General features: G+C 48.2%; 1 long non-coding RNA gene and 1 pseudogene across 2 annotated transcripts in view; one reads left to right on the plus strand and one right to left on the minus strand.

The window, feature by feature from the left end:
* LOC129014317 (uncharacterized) overlaps positions 1-15309 on the minus strand; it is a 29730-nt gene extending 14421 nt beyond the window's left edge. Inside the window, exons 1-4 of one of the 2 annotated variants that reach the window (XR_008494195.1) lie at positions 14994-15309; positions 8557-8776; positions 7631-7767; positions 3360-3458 (exon numbers count right to left, since the gene is read on the minus strand). This is a non-coding gene — a long non-coding RNA (uncharacterized LOC129014317). Of the gene's footprint in view, positions 1-3359; positions 3459-7630; positions 7768-8556; positions 8777-14993 lie in introns of those variants that run through there. The other variant, XR_010124018.1, reaches the window with a different exon arrangement.
* LOC129013903 (ankyrin repeat and SOCS box protein 9-like) lies at positions 1976-2941 on the plus strand (annotated as a pseudogene).
* Positions 15310-15762: the final 453 nt, after the last annotated feature.

A 15762-nucleotide genomic window follows, 5' to 3' on the forward strand; every position in this document is an offset into this window, starting at 1 on the left:
AAAAATTAGCTGGGCTTGGTGCCATGCACCTGTAATCCCAGCTACTCAGGAGGCTGAGGCAGGAGAATGGCTTAAACCGGGGAGGCAGAGATTGCAGTGAGCAGAGATCACGCCACTGCACTCTAGCCTGGGTGACAGAGCGAGACTCTGTCTCAAAAAAAAAAATCGCCAAATTTATCTCCTCGCCAAAAATTTAAAAATTTACTTGTGTGAATTTGTCACAAACACATAAAGCAAAGTACACCTGTCTCATGCATTTTATGTATATTCTATCTTATTTCATAAAACCTTTGAGGTGGTTGGTGTACAGGTAATGAATGTTTACCTTAGATTTCAAATGCACTTTATGAAGACTGTTAAAATGTTTAATCTATAGAAGATCCAGAACTTTGTAGGGACTTGGAGACCAAAGCTTTCTAGTCCACAAAGTCAAAAAGCCTAGGAAACATACCCCAAGAGAAACCATCTATAAGAAGCCAGGCAGAGGCCGGGCATGGTGGCTCACACCTGTAATCCCAGCACTTTAGGAGGCAGAGGCGGGCAAACCACTTGAGGTCAGGAGTTCCAGACCAGCCCAGCCAACATTGTGAAACCCCGTCTCTACTAAAAATACAAAAGTTAGCCAGGCGTGGTGGCACGCGCCTGTAGTCCCAGCTATTTGGGAGGCTGGGGCAGGAGAATCGCTTGAACCCGAGAGGCAGAGGTTGCAGTGAGCCGAGATCGCAGCACTGCACTCCAGCCTGGGTGACAGAGCAACTCCGTCCCCCCCAAAAAAAAAAAAGAAAAAAAAGAAGCCATACAGAAATCCTGTGTATCCAGGTGTCCTGGGGTCTTCAAGGTGAGGGCACTCGTCCTCTGTTGTTGTATAAGAAAAAATGTGAACATTTTACTGAAATTTTAAGAGCCACCTATTTTTCTCCCTGTTTACAAAATATGTCAGCTGGGCATGGTGACTCATGCCTGTAATCCCAGCACTCTGGAGCCAGAGACGGGCAGATCACTTGAGGTCAGGAGTTTGAGACCAGCCCAGGCAACATGACAAAACCCCATCTCCACTAAAAATACAAAAATTAGTCATGGCACACACCTGTAATCCCAAATACTGGGGAGGCTGAGGCACGAGAATCACTTGAGCCTGGGAGGCAGAAGTTACAGTGAACCAAGATCCTGCCACTGCACTCCAGCCTGAGGGATAGAGCAAGACTCTGTCTCAAAAAACAAAAACAAAAGAAAATATGTCTGTTGCCATTAAGGAGCGTTTTGTTCTGGCCCTCTCCAACTACTTGAGCCCAGGATTTTGAGACCAGCCTGGACAGTATAGCAAGATCTACAAAAATTAAAAATTAGGCAGGCATGGTGGCGCACACCTGTAGTCCTAGCCACTCGGGAGGCTGAGTGGGGAGAACAGCTAGAGCCTGGGAGTTCGAGGTTACCATGAGCTATGATCAGGCCACTGCACTCAAGCTCTGGGCAACGGTGACAGAGCAAGACTCTTTTTAAAAAAAGAAAAAAACAGGTGGCTGGCTGGGTGCAGTGGCTCACGCCTGTAATCCCAGCATTTTGGGAGGCCGAGGCGGGTAGATCACGAGGTCAGGAGATCGAGAGCATCCTGGCTAACACAGTGAAACCCCGTTGTTACTGAAAATACAAAAAATTAGCCGGGCGTGGTGGCAGGCGCCTGTAGTCCCAGCTACTTGGGAGGCTGAGGCAGGAGAATGGCGTGAACCCGGGAGGCGGAGCTTACAGTGAGCCAAGATCACGCCACTCCAGCCTGAGCAACAGAGCAACACTCCGTCTCAAAAAAAAAACAAAACAGGCGGCCTCTGGCAGGCCTCCAGCCAGTTAGACCATTTGACCAGGACGTGTGCAGCTCAGCCAGCCACAGAACTGGAATTTTTCAGGAGCAGGGGGAGCATGGAGTTTGGACTTTGCTGAGCAACTGAAGTGGAGCGCAGAGCTTACTCGCTTAGGAGAGAGCACCATGGATGGCAAACAAGGGGGCATGGATGGGAGCAAGCCCACGGGGCCAGGAGACTCTCCTGACACCAGGCTTCTTTCAAACCCATTGATGGGTGATTCTGTGTCTGATTGGTCTCTTACGCCTGCAGCTGCAATCCACGGACATCAGCTGTCTCTGAGGAACCTCATCAGCCAGAGGTGGCTTGTGAACATCATCACGGCAGATCGTGTTTCCCCACTCCATGAAGCCTGTCTCAGAGGTCATCCCTCTTGTGTAAAGATTTTATTAAAGCATGGAGCTCAGGTGAATGGTGTGACAACAGATTGGCACACTCCACTATTTAATGTTTGTGTCAGCAGCAGCCGGGATTATGTGAATTTGCTTCTGCAGTGTGGGGCCAGCGTTCAACCTGAGTGTGATCTGGCATCCCCCATCCATGAAGCTGCTGGGAGAGACCACGTGGAGTGTGTCGACTCTTACAGCTCATAGGGGCAACACTGACCATAACATCAGCCACCTGGGCACTTCACTGTATTTGGCTTGTGAAAACCAGCAGTCAGCCTGTGTCAAGAAGCTTCTGGAGTCAGGAGCAGACATGAACCCAGGGAGAGGTCAGGATTCCCCACTTCATGCAGTGGCCAGGACAGCCAGTGAAGAGCTGGATTTTGGAGCAGACACCCAGGCCAAGAATGCTGAAGGCAAATGTCCTGTGGAGCTGGTGCCTCCAGAGAGCCCTTTGATCCAGCTCTTCTTGGAGAGAGAAGGGCCCCCTTCTTTGATGCAGTTATGCCTAGAATTCAGAAGTGCTTTGGAATCCAGCAGCATCATAAGATAACCAAACTCGTCCTCCCAGAGGATCTGAAATGGTTTCTCCTACATCTTCATAGGCATCAATGGAATGGATTCACAAACAACGTGAAAACACTATTGAGTGTTGTAGCCACTAGAATTTTAAAATCAAGTTGGGCTTACAGAGTTTGACTAATTTCTAATTTTTTCGATTAGATTTGTATTTGTTAAACTCTGAAGCCAGAGTTTAAACACACTGCATACGTTTGTATTATTAGTTAGAAGGCATGAAGACTTTTTTCCCTGCTTGGAGACTGTGTAAAATAACAGCTATTGTTTTGCATATCTACTGCATGCCAAGCACTTTCTGCATCATCTAATTCAGCCCTCACAGCAACTGGGTCAATATATCCAATTTCCCAGAGCAAGGATAGAGGAGACAGATTCAAATACAGGTTTTCTGACGTTAACTTGTGTGATGATTTGATCGAAGCAGGATTTTCCAGCATCCCTATCCTTGTTCCATCTCTGCTATACGGGAATGAAAATAAAGAAATATATTTCAAAAAAGAAAAAAAAAAAAAACCAGAGACGGTCTCCTGGAGTTGAATTCAGGTCTCCTCCTTAGATGCTGACCATGGGGAAGCAGCTTACACTCCCTTTGCTGGCGTAACCAGCAGGTACTGCTGTAAACTTCCTGGTACAATACCTGAAACAAGGCAAACACCCAACAGATATCTTGCATATATTGATTCCCTTCTCTGCCAGTACAGTATCATTGAGAATGTATAATAACATCAGTCACCACTAGATGGCAGTAATGGCACTAAGTAATTAATTATTAAGCTGTCCTTTTTAACAAAATGAGGTAGCTAAACAACTACAAAAAAAAAGACTGGTCCTTCTTAGACCTAAGTATTATTTCTGTTACCCAGATTTTACTCATTATTTCATTCAGCAAATATGTATTCAATGCCTACTATGTGTCAGGCACCACAGTAGGCAGTGAGGATACTAGGCTCAGCCAGGGAAGACACAGTACCTGCCCACACAGACCTTAAGGGGTAGGTAGGAAAATGCACAAAGAATCACACCAGTAAGATACCACAGCATAGTAAGTGCTGTGATAGTGCATAAGGGAAGAAGCAGACTGATGGGGGGAAAGGAAGGTGTCCCTGAGAGGCAGATGAGAAAAAGATGAAGGAGCCAAGATCCAAGGAAGATAGACAGGAGGTGAGGGGTGGAAACGGGGTCCCCAGGAAGAACTTGCCAAAGGCTCAGGAGCAGGCTGGGGCCTCTGCTGCTGGGGGGATATGCAGAGGCCAGGGCTTGCATGCCTCAGGAGCCTTATTCAAGTTGGGAAGTTTTGTCTTTTTTTTTTTTTTTTTTTTTTTTTTTTTCTTAAAAAAAAGGCCTGGCACGGTGGCTCACGCCTGTAATCCCAGCACTTTGGAAGGCTGAGTCAGGTGGATCATGAGGTCAGGGATTCAAGACCAGCCTGGCCAAGATGGTGAAACCTTGTCTCTACTAAAAATACAAAAAAATTAGCTGGGCGTGGTGGCAGGCACCTGTAATCCCAGCTACTCCGGAAGCTGAGGCAGAGAATTGCTTGAACCCAGGAGTCGGAGGTTGCAGTGAGCCGAGATTGTGCCACTGCACTCCAGCCTGGGTGACAGAGTGAGACTCCATCTCAAAAAAAAAAAAAAGAGAGAGAGAGGCAGGCCAGGTGCGGTGGCTCACACCTATAATCCCAACACTTTGGGAGGCCGAGGCAGGCAGATCACTGGAGGTCAGGAGCTTGAGACAACATGGTGAAACCCCATCTCTACTAAAAATACAAGCATTAGGTCGAGTGCGGTGGCTCACGCCTGTAATCCCAGCACTTTGGGAGACTGAGGCGGGCGGATCACCTGAGGTCAGGAGTTCGAGACCAGCCCAGCCAACATGGCAAAACCCCGTCTCCACTAAAAATACAAAATTAGCCAGGCTGGTGGAGCGTGCCTGTAATCCCAGCTACTCGGAAGGCTGAGGCAGGAGAATCACTTGAACCCAGGAGGCAGAGGTTGCAATGAGCCGAGATTGTGCCACTGGACTCCAGCCTGGGCAAAAAGACCAAAACTTGGTCTCGAGATAAATAAATAAATTAATTAATTAATAAAAATACAAAAATTAGCTGGGCGTGGTGGTGCATGCCTGTAGTCTAAGCTACTTGGGAGGCTGAGGCACAAGAATCGCTTGAGCCTATGAGGCGGAGGTTGCAGTGAGCCGAGATCGTGCCACTGCACTCCAGCCTGGGAGACAGAGCAAGACCCTGACTCAAAAAAAAAAAAAGAATGTTAAAGAAAAAGTATTATTTATGACATGTGTTAAAAGGTAGTAAGGCAGACTTTATCCAAAAGGAGCCACAGTGATAGGTGCATGGAACACTGCCACAGGGTCTTGCAGTGGGGACGAGAGATTGGACTCAACCCCGACTTCAACAAAGACAAGGGGAGATTTATAACCAAGGAGCATGATCTCAGCTCACCACAACCTCCGCCTGCCAGGTTCAAGCAATTCTCCTGCCTCAGTCTCCCACACATCCAGGTAATTTTGTATTTTTAGTATAGATGAGGTTTCAACATGTTGGTCAGGCTGGTCTCGAACTCCTGACCTCAAGTGATCCACCCACCTCAGTCAGCCTCCCAAAGTGCTGGGATTACAGGCGTAAGAAGCCACGCCTGGCCTCAGATGAGACTCTTGTAATGCTTTTTTTTGTTTTTGTTTTCATTTTTGTTTTTGAGATGGAGTCTTGCTCTGTCGCTGAGGGTGGAGTGCAGTGGCGTGATCTTGGCTCACTGCAACCTCTGCCATCCCAGTTCAAGCGATTCTCCTGCATCAGCCTCCCGAGTAGCTGGGATTATAGGTGTGTCCCACCACGCCCAGCTAATTTTTGTATTTTTAGTAAAGACAGGGTTTCAGCATCTTGGCCAGGCTGGACTTGAACTCCTGACCTCATGATCCACCCGTCCCAGCCTCCCAAAGTGCTGGGATTACAGCTGTAAGCCATTGCACCCAGCCCGAGACTCTTGTAATGTTTTAATAGGCTTCAAATGTTTCTAAATAAGAAATATTGGGGCATATAAAAATAGAAATACCAGGCCAGGGGCCGTGGCTCATGCCTGTAATCCCAGCACTTTGGGGGGCCAAGGCGGGTGGATCATCTGAGGTCGGGAGATCAAGACCAGCCTGACCAACACGGAGAAACCACATCTTTACTAAAAATACAAAATTAGCTGGGCGTGGTGGCAGATGCCTGTAATCCCAGCTACTCAGGAAGCTGAGGCAGCAGAATCACTTGAACCCGGGAGGCAGAGGTTGCAGTGAGCCAAGATCGTGCCATCGCACTCCAGCCTGGGCAACAACAGCAAAACTCCATCTCAAAAAACAAACAAACAAAATAGAAGTATCTAGTAAGGACAGTAGCAGGTGTGAATATAGATTAAGCAAGACTGGTGATTAGTTGAGAATCGTTAAAGTTGAGTGATGGGTACATGCAGGTTCATTACATTATTTTCCACTTCTGTATATTTCAGGGTTTGGGTTTTTTCATCACAAAAAGTTTTGTGTTTGTTTTATGGTTTTGGGTTTTTTTAGATAGCATCTTGCTCTATCACCCAGGCTGGAGTGCAGTGGTGCAACCATGGCTCACTGCAGTCCTGACCTCCTGGACTCAAGTGATCCTCCCTCCTCAGCCTCCCAAGTAGGTGGGGCTATAGGTGTGCACCACCACACCCAGCCAATTTTTTTTTTCATTTTTGCTAGAGAGGGGGTCTTGCTACATTGCCCATGCTAGTCTCAAACCCCTGTGATCAAGTGATCCTCCTGTCTCACCCTCCCAAAGTGCTGAAATTACAGGTGTGAGCCACCACACCCAGCATATCAACAAGTTTTTTTCATTTTTTGGGTTTTGGGGGAAGTTTTTTGTTGTATTTTGTGTTTTTGTTTTTGTTTTTGTTTGTGTTTTGAGACAGGATCTCTGTTGCCCAGGCTTGGGTGCAATGGTGTGATCATGGCTCACTGCAGCCTGGACCTCCCAGGCTCAAGGAATCCAGTTTTTTGTTTGTTTTTTCGTTTTATTTACTTATTTATTTATCTATTTTTGAGACAGAGTCTAGTTCTGTCACCCAGTCTACAGTGCAGTGGCATGATCTTGGCTCACTACAGCCTCTGCCTCCTAGGTTCAAGTGATTCTCCTACCTCAGCCTCCCGAGTAGCCGGGACTATAGGCGCCCACCACCACGCCCAGCTAATTTTTGTATTTTTAGTAGAGACAGGGTTTCATATGTTGGCCAGGATGGTCTCAAACTCCTGACCTCAGGTGATCTGCCTACCTTGGCCTCCCAAAGTGCTGGGATTACAGGCATGAACCACTGCACCCGGCCCCAAACAGTTGTTTTAGTGAAGACGTTGCCTTAGTCTCTTCCCACTTATAATATTTTCATTTGCCCTATTGCCCTCCAAAGTAGAAGATGCACTAAAATCCAGTTCCTCCCTAGGTTTACTGTAATATATAAGCTTCTAAAATTTTTTTCGTCTTATAAAGGTTGAAAATTGCTGATGACTAATTGGAAGCTTTGCACAAATGCTTGGAATTTTTTTTTTTTTTTTTTGAGATGGAGTCTTGCTTTGTCGCCCAGGCTGGAGTGCAGTGGTGCGATCTTGGCTCACTGCAGCCTCTGCCTCTTGGATTCAAGCAATTCTCCTGCCTCAGCCTCCCGAGTAGCTGGGACTACAGGCATGCGCCGCCACACCCAGCTAATTTTTGTATTTTTAGTAGAGACAGGGTTTCACCATGTTGGCCAGGATGGTCTTGATCTCCTGACCTCATGATCCACTCACCTCAGCCTCCCAAAATGCTGGGATTACAGGCGCGAACCACCGCGTCCAGCCAATTCCTTGGATTTAAGAGCCGACAGCTGCGAGAACTTCCCTTCTGGCAGGCAAACCAACTCCACAGCGTGAAAGCCACAGGAACGCTGGGGAGATAAATGCAGGAAGACAGAGGTCCTACTCAATGGCACCATCACCCTGCATTGCTGTGACCAGGCCTCCAAGGTTCCCTGGCTCCTTCTTTCAGGTTGCTGAAGGGGACCCTGGAGCACCTTGGCTGAGAGGAGTCCCTGCCCCAGCTTTGGGGGCACAGGCCCCTACTGTCCTTTTCTGCCTTGTCTCTGGCCCTTCTCCCCTACCTTCCAGCCACACCAAACAACAGGCCACACCCCACTGCACTCAGCTGTCTCCCAGACATGTTTCTGCCCTTTCTCATGCATTAGCTCACTGCCTGGAATGGCCTTCCCAGCATTTCCCCTAGAAATTCCATTTGCTCTTCTGAATGCCTTATAAGGATCTCTTCTCCAGAAAATGTCCTTACTAATCTTATCAGTTGGGGTTACCTGGTCATCTCTCTACTTAGTGATCAGTGTTCAAATCCTGCTTCTCTATATCAGCTCTGTGAGGTTGAATGAGCTGTTCCATCTTTTCCGTCTAGGTTTTCTCATTTCTTTTTTTGTCCTTTTTTTTTTTTTTTTTTCAAGACAGGGTCTGGCTTTGTCACCCAGGCTAGAGTGCAGTTGCGCAATCTCGGCTCACTGCAACCTCCTCCTCCCAGGCTCAAGCAATCCTCCCACCTCAGGCTCCAGAATAGCTGGGACTACAGGCCTGTGCCACCAATCCCAACTAATCTTTTTGTATTTTTAGTAGAGATATGGTTTTGCTATGTTGCCCATGCTGATCTCGAACTCTTGCGCTCAAAGTTATCCACCCACCTTGGCCTCCCAGGGTGCTGGGATTACAGGCATGTGCCACTGTGCCCGGCCGGGGCCATGCTCTTTCTGAAGCCTCCAGAGGAGACCCTCTGTTCCATCCCTTTTTCTTCTGGTGTTGGTGGCAGTCCTTGAAGTTCCTTGCTTCATGGATGATACTTCACTCCAGTCTCTGCAGCAGAAATTCTCTGGTGTGTGTAGACAAGCCTTCCTCTGTCTCCCTCTTAGGAAGATACATGTTTTAACACTTAAGGCCCACCCTGATCATCCAAAATCATCTCCCCATCTCAAGATAATTTTTTTTTTTTTGAGATGGAGTCTCGCTCTGTTTCCCAGGCTGGAGTTCAGTGGTGCAATCTTGGCTCACTGCATCCTCCGCCTCCTGGGCTCAAGTGATTCTCCTGCCTCAGCCTCCTAAGTAGCTGGGACCACAGGCATGTGCCACCATGCCCGGCTAATTTTTGAATTTTTAGTAGAGATGGGGTTTCACCATGTTGGCCAGGCTGGTCTTGAACTCCTGACTTCAAGTGATCCACCTGCCTCGGCCTCCCAAAGTGCTGGGATTACAGGCGTGAGCCATCCTGCCCGGCATCAAGATCCTTAAATTAAGCTGGGCGTAGTGAGCCGAGATCATGTCACTGCACTTCAGCCTGGAGGACAAAGCAAGACTCCATCTCAAAATAAAATAAAATAAAATAAATTTTTTTTGGGGGGGATGGAGTTTCGCTCTTGTTGCCCAGGCTGGAGTGCAATGGCACGATCCCGGCTCACCACAACCTCCACCTCCCAGGATCTAGTGATTCTCCTGCCTCAGCCTTCTGAGTAGCTGGGATCACAGGCATGCACCACCACACCCGGCTAATTTTTTGTATTTTTAGTAGAGACAAGGTTTCTCCATGCTGGTCAGGCTGGTCTTGAACTCCCAGCCTCAGGTGATCCGCCCACCTCGGCCTCTCAAAGTGCTGGGATTACAGGCGTGAGCCACCACACCCTAAAATACAATTGTTTTAAAAGTAAGATCTTTAACTTACACACCTGTACATTTGCAAAGCCCTTGTTGTTGGGTTTTTTTTTTTTTTTCTTTGAGACAGAGTCTCACTGGGATTGCAGGTGTGAGCCACCTTGCCCTGCCTGTGTTTTGGGTTTTGTTGTTTTTGCCAGATAAAGTAACATTCAGTTTCCACATATTGGGATATCATTGGGAGACCATTATTCAGCCCACCACACACATCCCCAAATCTATCAGGTTAAATGGAGGTAGATTTTTAAGCTTTCCAAGTAGCTGGGACTACAGGCATGCACCACTATGTCTGGCTAATTATTTTTATTTTTTATAGAGTTGGGGGTCTCGCTACGTTGCCCAGGCTGGTCTTGGACTTCTAGGCTCAAGCAAACCTCCTGCCTCTGCCTTCCAAAGTGCTGGGATTACCGGTATGAGTCACCACACTGAACAAGGGAGAAGGAATTTTAACAGAGTCCCTATAATAACTCCACAACTCTCTAAAAACCACACTGCTCGCCCCTCCCCACTCCCACAGGTTTTAGAGTTTCTGACTCCTGAAAGAGAATGAGTCACAGACAGTTCCCATCAGAAAAGACTATGGCCCTCCCACCTCCCATTTAGTTCCCGTTTGTTTAGGATTCAAGTGTCTTGGGCGGTTAGATAGCTCTCCAGCCTATCCAGTTTCCCTCTTGCCTCCCCTCTACTACCCCCAGAAATGCTTGTGCAATATTGGACTGACTCACCCAGGAATAACTCATGACTCTCCTTTGTTTACAGTTTAAGAGACTAGGGTGTTGAAATATCTCAGCAAAGGCCACTGAGGGACTCTTCAATCCAGGGACAATGAAACACTGGACAACCTGGGAGGAGTTAGGTACATTCTCTGGCCTTCTCTCAGAGGGGCTTTTGCTGTGTTGTAACGGGCAGTGGTATGTTGATAAATATTTAACAAGGCGTCTCCAAGGGGAAAAGCCTTAATATGTAGTGTTTACCTATTCCTGTGGTGTAAATACCCCTGCTAAGGCCAGTTTCAAGCTACCAACATGACGTCATTGAAACCAAACTTGGAAAGAAAAGTGCATCATCATTCTGAGCAGCTGACTCCAGCACACCACTGTAGCTCCCCTGACCTAAGGGAAAACTATCAGTCTTCACTCCATGAGGATGTACAGGCCCAGGGGCTGGATAATGTAGCTCTTAGAAGATCACGATAGAGTCAGTTTCCTAATTTCAGGGACCAAATATTACTGCTAAGAACAAATGGGAGGCCAGGTGCGGTAGCTCGCACCTGTAATCCAATCACTTTGGGAGGCCGAGGCGGGTAGATCACCTGAGGTCAGAGATGGAGACCAGCCTGATCAACATAGTGAAACCTCGTCTCTACTAAAAATACACAAATTAGCCGGGCATGGTGGCGTGCACCTGTAATCTCAGCTACTCAGGAGGCTGAGGCAGGAGAATCACTTGAACCCAGGAGGCGGAGGTTGCAGTGAGCCAAAATCGCACCACTGCACTCCAGCATGGGCAACAGACCAAGACTCAGTCTCAAAAAAAAAAAAGAACAAATGTGTAAAATAGTCACAGATCTTTACAATCCCGTCCAGCGATGAGATTCTAGGTACAAAACAAACATTAACATCTTTCTCCTCTGGAATCGCTTGAACCAAGGAGGCAAAGGTTGCAGTGAGCCAAGATCGTGCCACTGCACTCCAGCCTGGGAATCACAGTAAGACTCCGCCTCAGGGAAAAAAAAAAAAAATCTTTTTCCTCTGAACTCTCATCAAACTTCTATTTCTACATCTCCTTTGATTTTTTTTATTTATCTAACAATGACTGTGCCAAGCAATGTTCCAAATAAGGTATATACCTTGACACAATTCAACCTCACAACAAGCCCACAGGCAAGTACTTCATGTATTTATTTGTTTACTTATGTATTTATTGACACTGGGTCTCATTCTCTTGCCCAGGCTAGAGTGCAATGGCACCATCTGGGCTCACTGAAGCCTCGACTTCCTGGGCTCAAGTGATCCTCCCACCTCAGCACCCCCAGAGTAGCTGGGATTACAGGCACACGCTACCACACCCCGCTAATTTTTGTAATTTTAGTAGAGACGGCATTTCGCCTCGTTGCCCAGGCTGGTCTCGAACTCCTGGACTCAGGCGATCCACCTGCTTCAGCCTCCCAAAGTGCTGGGATTACAGGCGTGAGCCACTGAGCCCAGCCTGGGGCAAGCACTTTTTAAAAATCTGTTTTACAAAGGAGCAAACTGAAGCGCTGAGAGGTTAAGTTACATGTCCAAAGTCACAAAGCCCTGAATTGCCTTTGCAATGCCCCTTAAAAAATGGCAGAATAAATGACCACTCTCCCAACCCAAGAAGCTCTTCACATATTTCAGATTTAGATTCCCCATAAAAATAAAAGCACTATGTATACATATTTACATATAGTATATTTATGATCTACTTTATATTTTGTGACTGTTGTTAGTAATGAAAAGAAGAACAATTTTATACATCATGGGATATGCAGAGACCACTAGACATGGTCATTGTTCAAAGGTCTAAACAGGAACTACATTTCTAAGAAATTATTTACTTTTTTTTTTTTTTAAGAGATGAGGTCTTGCTATGTCGCCCAGGCTGGTCTCAGAACTCCTGAGCTCAAGTGATCCTCCTGCCTTGGCCTTCCAAAGTGTGGGGATTACAAGCATGAGCCATGGTGCCTGGCCCTAAGAAATAATGTAATATTTCATTATTAATAACAACACCTGAAATTTATAGAGCATTTATTTTCTTTTGAGGCAGACTCACTCTCTGTTGCCCAAGCTGCAGTGCAGTCGCACTATCTCAACTCACTGCAACCTCTGCCTCCTGGGTTTAAGCCATTCTCCTGCCTCAGCCTCCCAAGTAGCTGAGACTACAGACGCGTGCCACCACGCCCAGCTAATTTTTGTAGTTTTAGTAAAGATGGGGTTTCACCATATTGGCCAAGCTGATCTTGAACTACTGACCTCCAGTGATCTACCGGCCTCGGCCTCCCAAACTGCTGGGATTACAGGCGTGACCAACCGCGCCCGGCAGAGCATTTTATGTTTAAAACAGTTTTTCATGTGTAATCAAGAGAGGATATGGAATCTGGAGCCAGTCAGACCTCAATTCAAATTCTGGTTTTAGTTATAATACTGTTCTTAGTGTGTATATGTAGGTAGGTAGCTAGGTAGGTAGGTAGGTAGATAGATAGGTAGACATAATTTGTTTTTTGAGACGTAGTCTCCCTCTGTTGCCCAGGATAGACAGACAGATAGATAGACAGACAGACAAGATTAGATTAGATAGATAGATAGATAAATTTTTTTTTTTTTGAGACGCAGTCTCCCTTTGTTGCCCAGGCTGCAGTGCAGTGGCGCAGTCTCGGCTCACTGCAACCTCTGCCTCCCTTTCAAGTGGTTCTCCTGCCTCAGCCTCCCGAGTAGCTGGGACTACAGGCATGTGCCACCACACCTGGCTAATTTTTTTTTTTTTTTTTGTATTTTTAGTAGAGACGGGGTTTCACCATGTTAGCCAGGCTGGTCTGAAACTCCTGACCTCTGGCAATCCGCCCGCCTCAGCCTTCCAAGGCACTGGGAGCCACGGTGCCCGGCCCTTACAGGCGTGAGCCACCGCACCCGGCCTTTAGTGTATATTTTAAAAATAGAGATAGGGGTCTATGTTGCCCACGCTGGTCTCAAACTCCTGAAATCAAGCGATCCTCCCACCTCGGCCTCTCAAAGTGCTGGAATTACAGGCTTGAGCCACTACGCCTAGCCTCAACATACTTTTCAACTGTTCAATTTTACTTGGAACAAGTAATAGGTTCACATGGTCCAAATTCACAAGTTACTAAATTTTTTTTTTTTTTTTTTTTTTTTTTTTGAGAGGGAGTCTCGTTCTGTTGCCCAGGCTAGAGTGCAGTGACGCCATCTCGGCTGACTGCAACCTCCACCTCCCGGGTTCAAGCCATTCTCCTGCCTCAGCCTCCCAAGCTGCTGCTACTACAGGCGCATGCCACCACGCCCAGCTAATTTTTGTATTTTTACTAGAAATGGGGTTTCACCATGTTGGCCAAGATGGTCTCGATCTTTTTTTCTTTTTTTTTTTTTTTGAGAGGGAGTCTCGCTCTGTTGCCCAGGCTGGAGTACGGTGGCGCCATCTCGGCTGACTGCAACCTCCGCCTTCAGGGTTCAAGCAATCCTCCCGCCTCAACCTCCCGAGTTGCTGGGACTACAGGCACCCGTCACCACACCCGGCTAATTTTTTGCATTTTTAGTAAAGACAGGGTTTCGCCGTGTTAGCCAGGATGGTCTCGATTTCCTGACCTCGTGATCCGCCCGCCTCGGCCTCCCAAAGTGCTGGGATTACAAACGTGAGCCACCGCGCCCAGCCACAAGTTACTAAATCTTACCAAAAAAAAAAATTCCCAACTCAAGTCACCCTAGCAACCTACATCCTCCTCACCCTGGAGATAAAACTATGTTAACACCTGAATATTCTTCCAGAGATATTTTATGCATACACGGTGCAAGCAAATGGCACATACAATCTTATTTTACATAAATATTGGCACTCTAAATTCATGTAAAGTTTGAGCTACAGTTTCCTCTTCTATATGAGTGCTAAGGAGGAGTACATCACAGAATTATGCAAAATGCCATGGAATCAGCACTCAATAAAGGCAAGTCTCCCTTTCCTTACCCTGAAAAGGGCTGTGAGGGAAAGGGGTCTTCAGCGTACCTCGGAATCACCTTGCTGCCTAGTAATCCACAGCTTCTCGGGCCCCACCCACCACCGTCCTCAGAGTTTCCCATTTAGAAGGTCCGAGATAGACTCCTAACAGTGGCATTTCCAACGAGCTCCCCGACATTGGAGATGCTACTGGCTGGAGGACCATCTGAGAACCTCAATGTCTAGTGGAAACTTAGGTGCCCTCGATTCCAACCAGGCTCTACCCCATGAGCAAATTACTCCCGCTGAGCGCCAGTGTGAGTAGAGCTTCTATGTCAAAGGCTGCTAGGAGGATTACCTAAGATAACGCACGCCTTGCTCAAGGCAAAAGTTCAGGAAGTCAAAATTGGTTTGGAGATGAAATGGGAAAAACAAGAGCAGCTCCAAGGAAAGAGGAACGTCCAGAAAACCAAGAAATACGACTGGTAAAGGGTGCTGACCAGGTCCCTGGAGCTGCACCCCGGCCCCATGCGCCTCCCCAGGCCCCTGGCCGCACCGTGTCCTCCCCGCGCTCGTCGTCCCCCTCGCCCCCAGCGCCACCCTGCGCTGCGGATCCGGGACCGCCTGGGAAACGCCCTGGCCTGGCATGGCTTGGGGCTCTGGGCAGAAGCAAGGTCTAAAAACCAAGGTTGGGGCCTCATGTGTAAGTCTGGAAGCACAAAGCACCGCTTACCAAAACACCTCGAGGCAACCGTATGGCTTTTTTTTTTTTAATTAAGTTGTTCCGGGGCGGTGGCTCACGCCTGTAATCCCAGCATGTTGGGAGGCTGAGGCGGGCGGATCCCTTGAGCACGGAAGCTGAGGCTGCAGAAGGCCGTGGTCGCGCCACTGCACTCCGGCCTGGGGGACAGAGTGAGCCCCTGTCTCAAAAATATAAAACAAAATAAAAAATTAATAATTAAATTAAATGTGTGTAAAGATGTAGGTGACCCTCTAGCCCTCGGTGAGCCAGACTAAAAAACGCTTCCGCACTAGGTGTGGTGCCCGGAGCAGCCCCGCCCTCGGAGCACGCTTGTGCGCCAAGGCTGGTGGCGGAACGCGGACGTGCTGCGGGCAGAGAATGAAATGGCGGAGAAAGGCGGGGCAGGGCGCGGCTGAAGCCCCGCAGCCAGCCGCCAGGGGGCAGCCGCGCGTCTGCGTCCCGCGGGCGGCTAGAACCAGTCCTGCCGGAAGTTGGGGCGGTGCCTTCGCTTCCGCAGAGCCGCGCCACGTGGCCGGCCAGGAGGGACCGGGGAAAACAACAAGATGGCGGCAGCCGGGGGCGGGGTCAGCCCGGCGTCCCTGAGGCTGCGAGCCCCTTAAAGGGCCGCGTTCGAGCAGCCAGGCGAGATGAGCTGAGTGGTTTTACCCAGCCTTGGAGGCTGTTCGACTGAACATGGGCCTGGGCGGGGACAACCGCGCCAAGCGGCCGCGCCCCCCGCCTAGTCGGAGTTCATAGACCT

This window comes from Pongo pygmaeus, chromosome 16 (genome assembly GCF_028885625.2).
Source record: "Pongo pygmaeus isolate AG05252 chromosome 16, NHGRI_mPonPyg2-v2.0_pri, whole genome shotgun sequence".
Taxonomy (NCBI): Eukaryota; Metazoa; Chordata; class Mammalia; order Primates; family Hominidae; genus Pongo; species Pongo pygmaeus.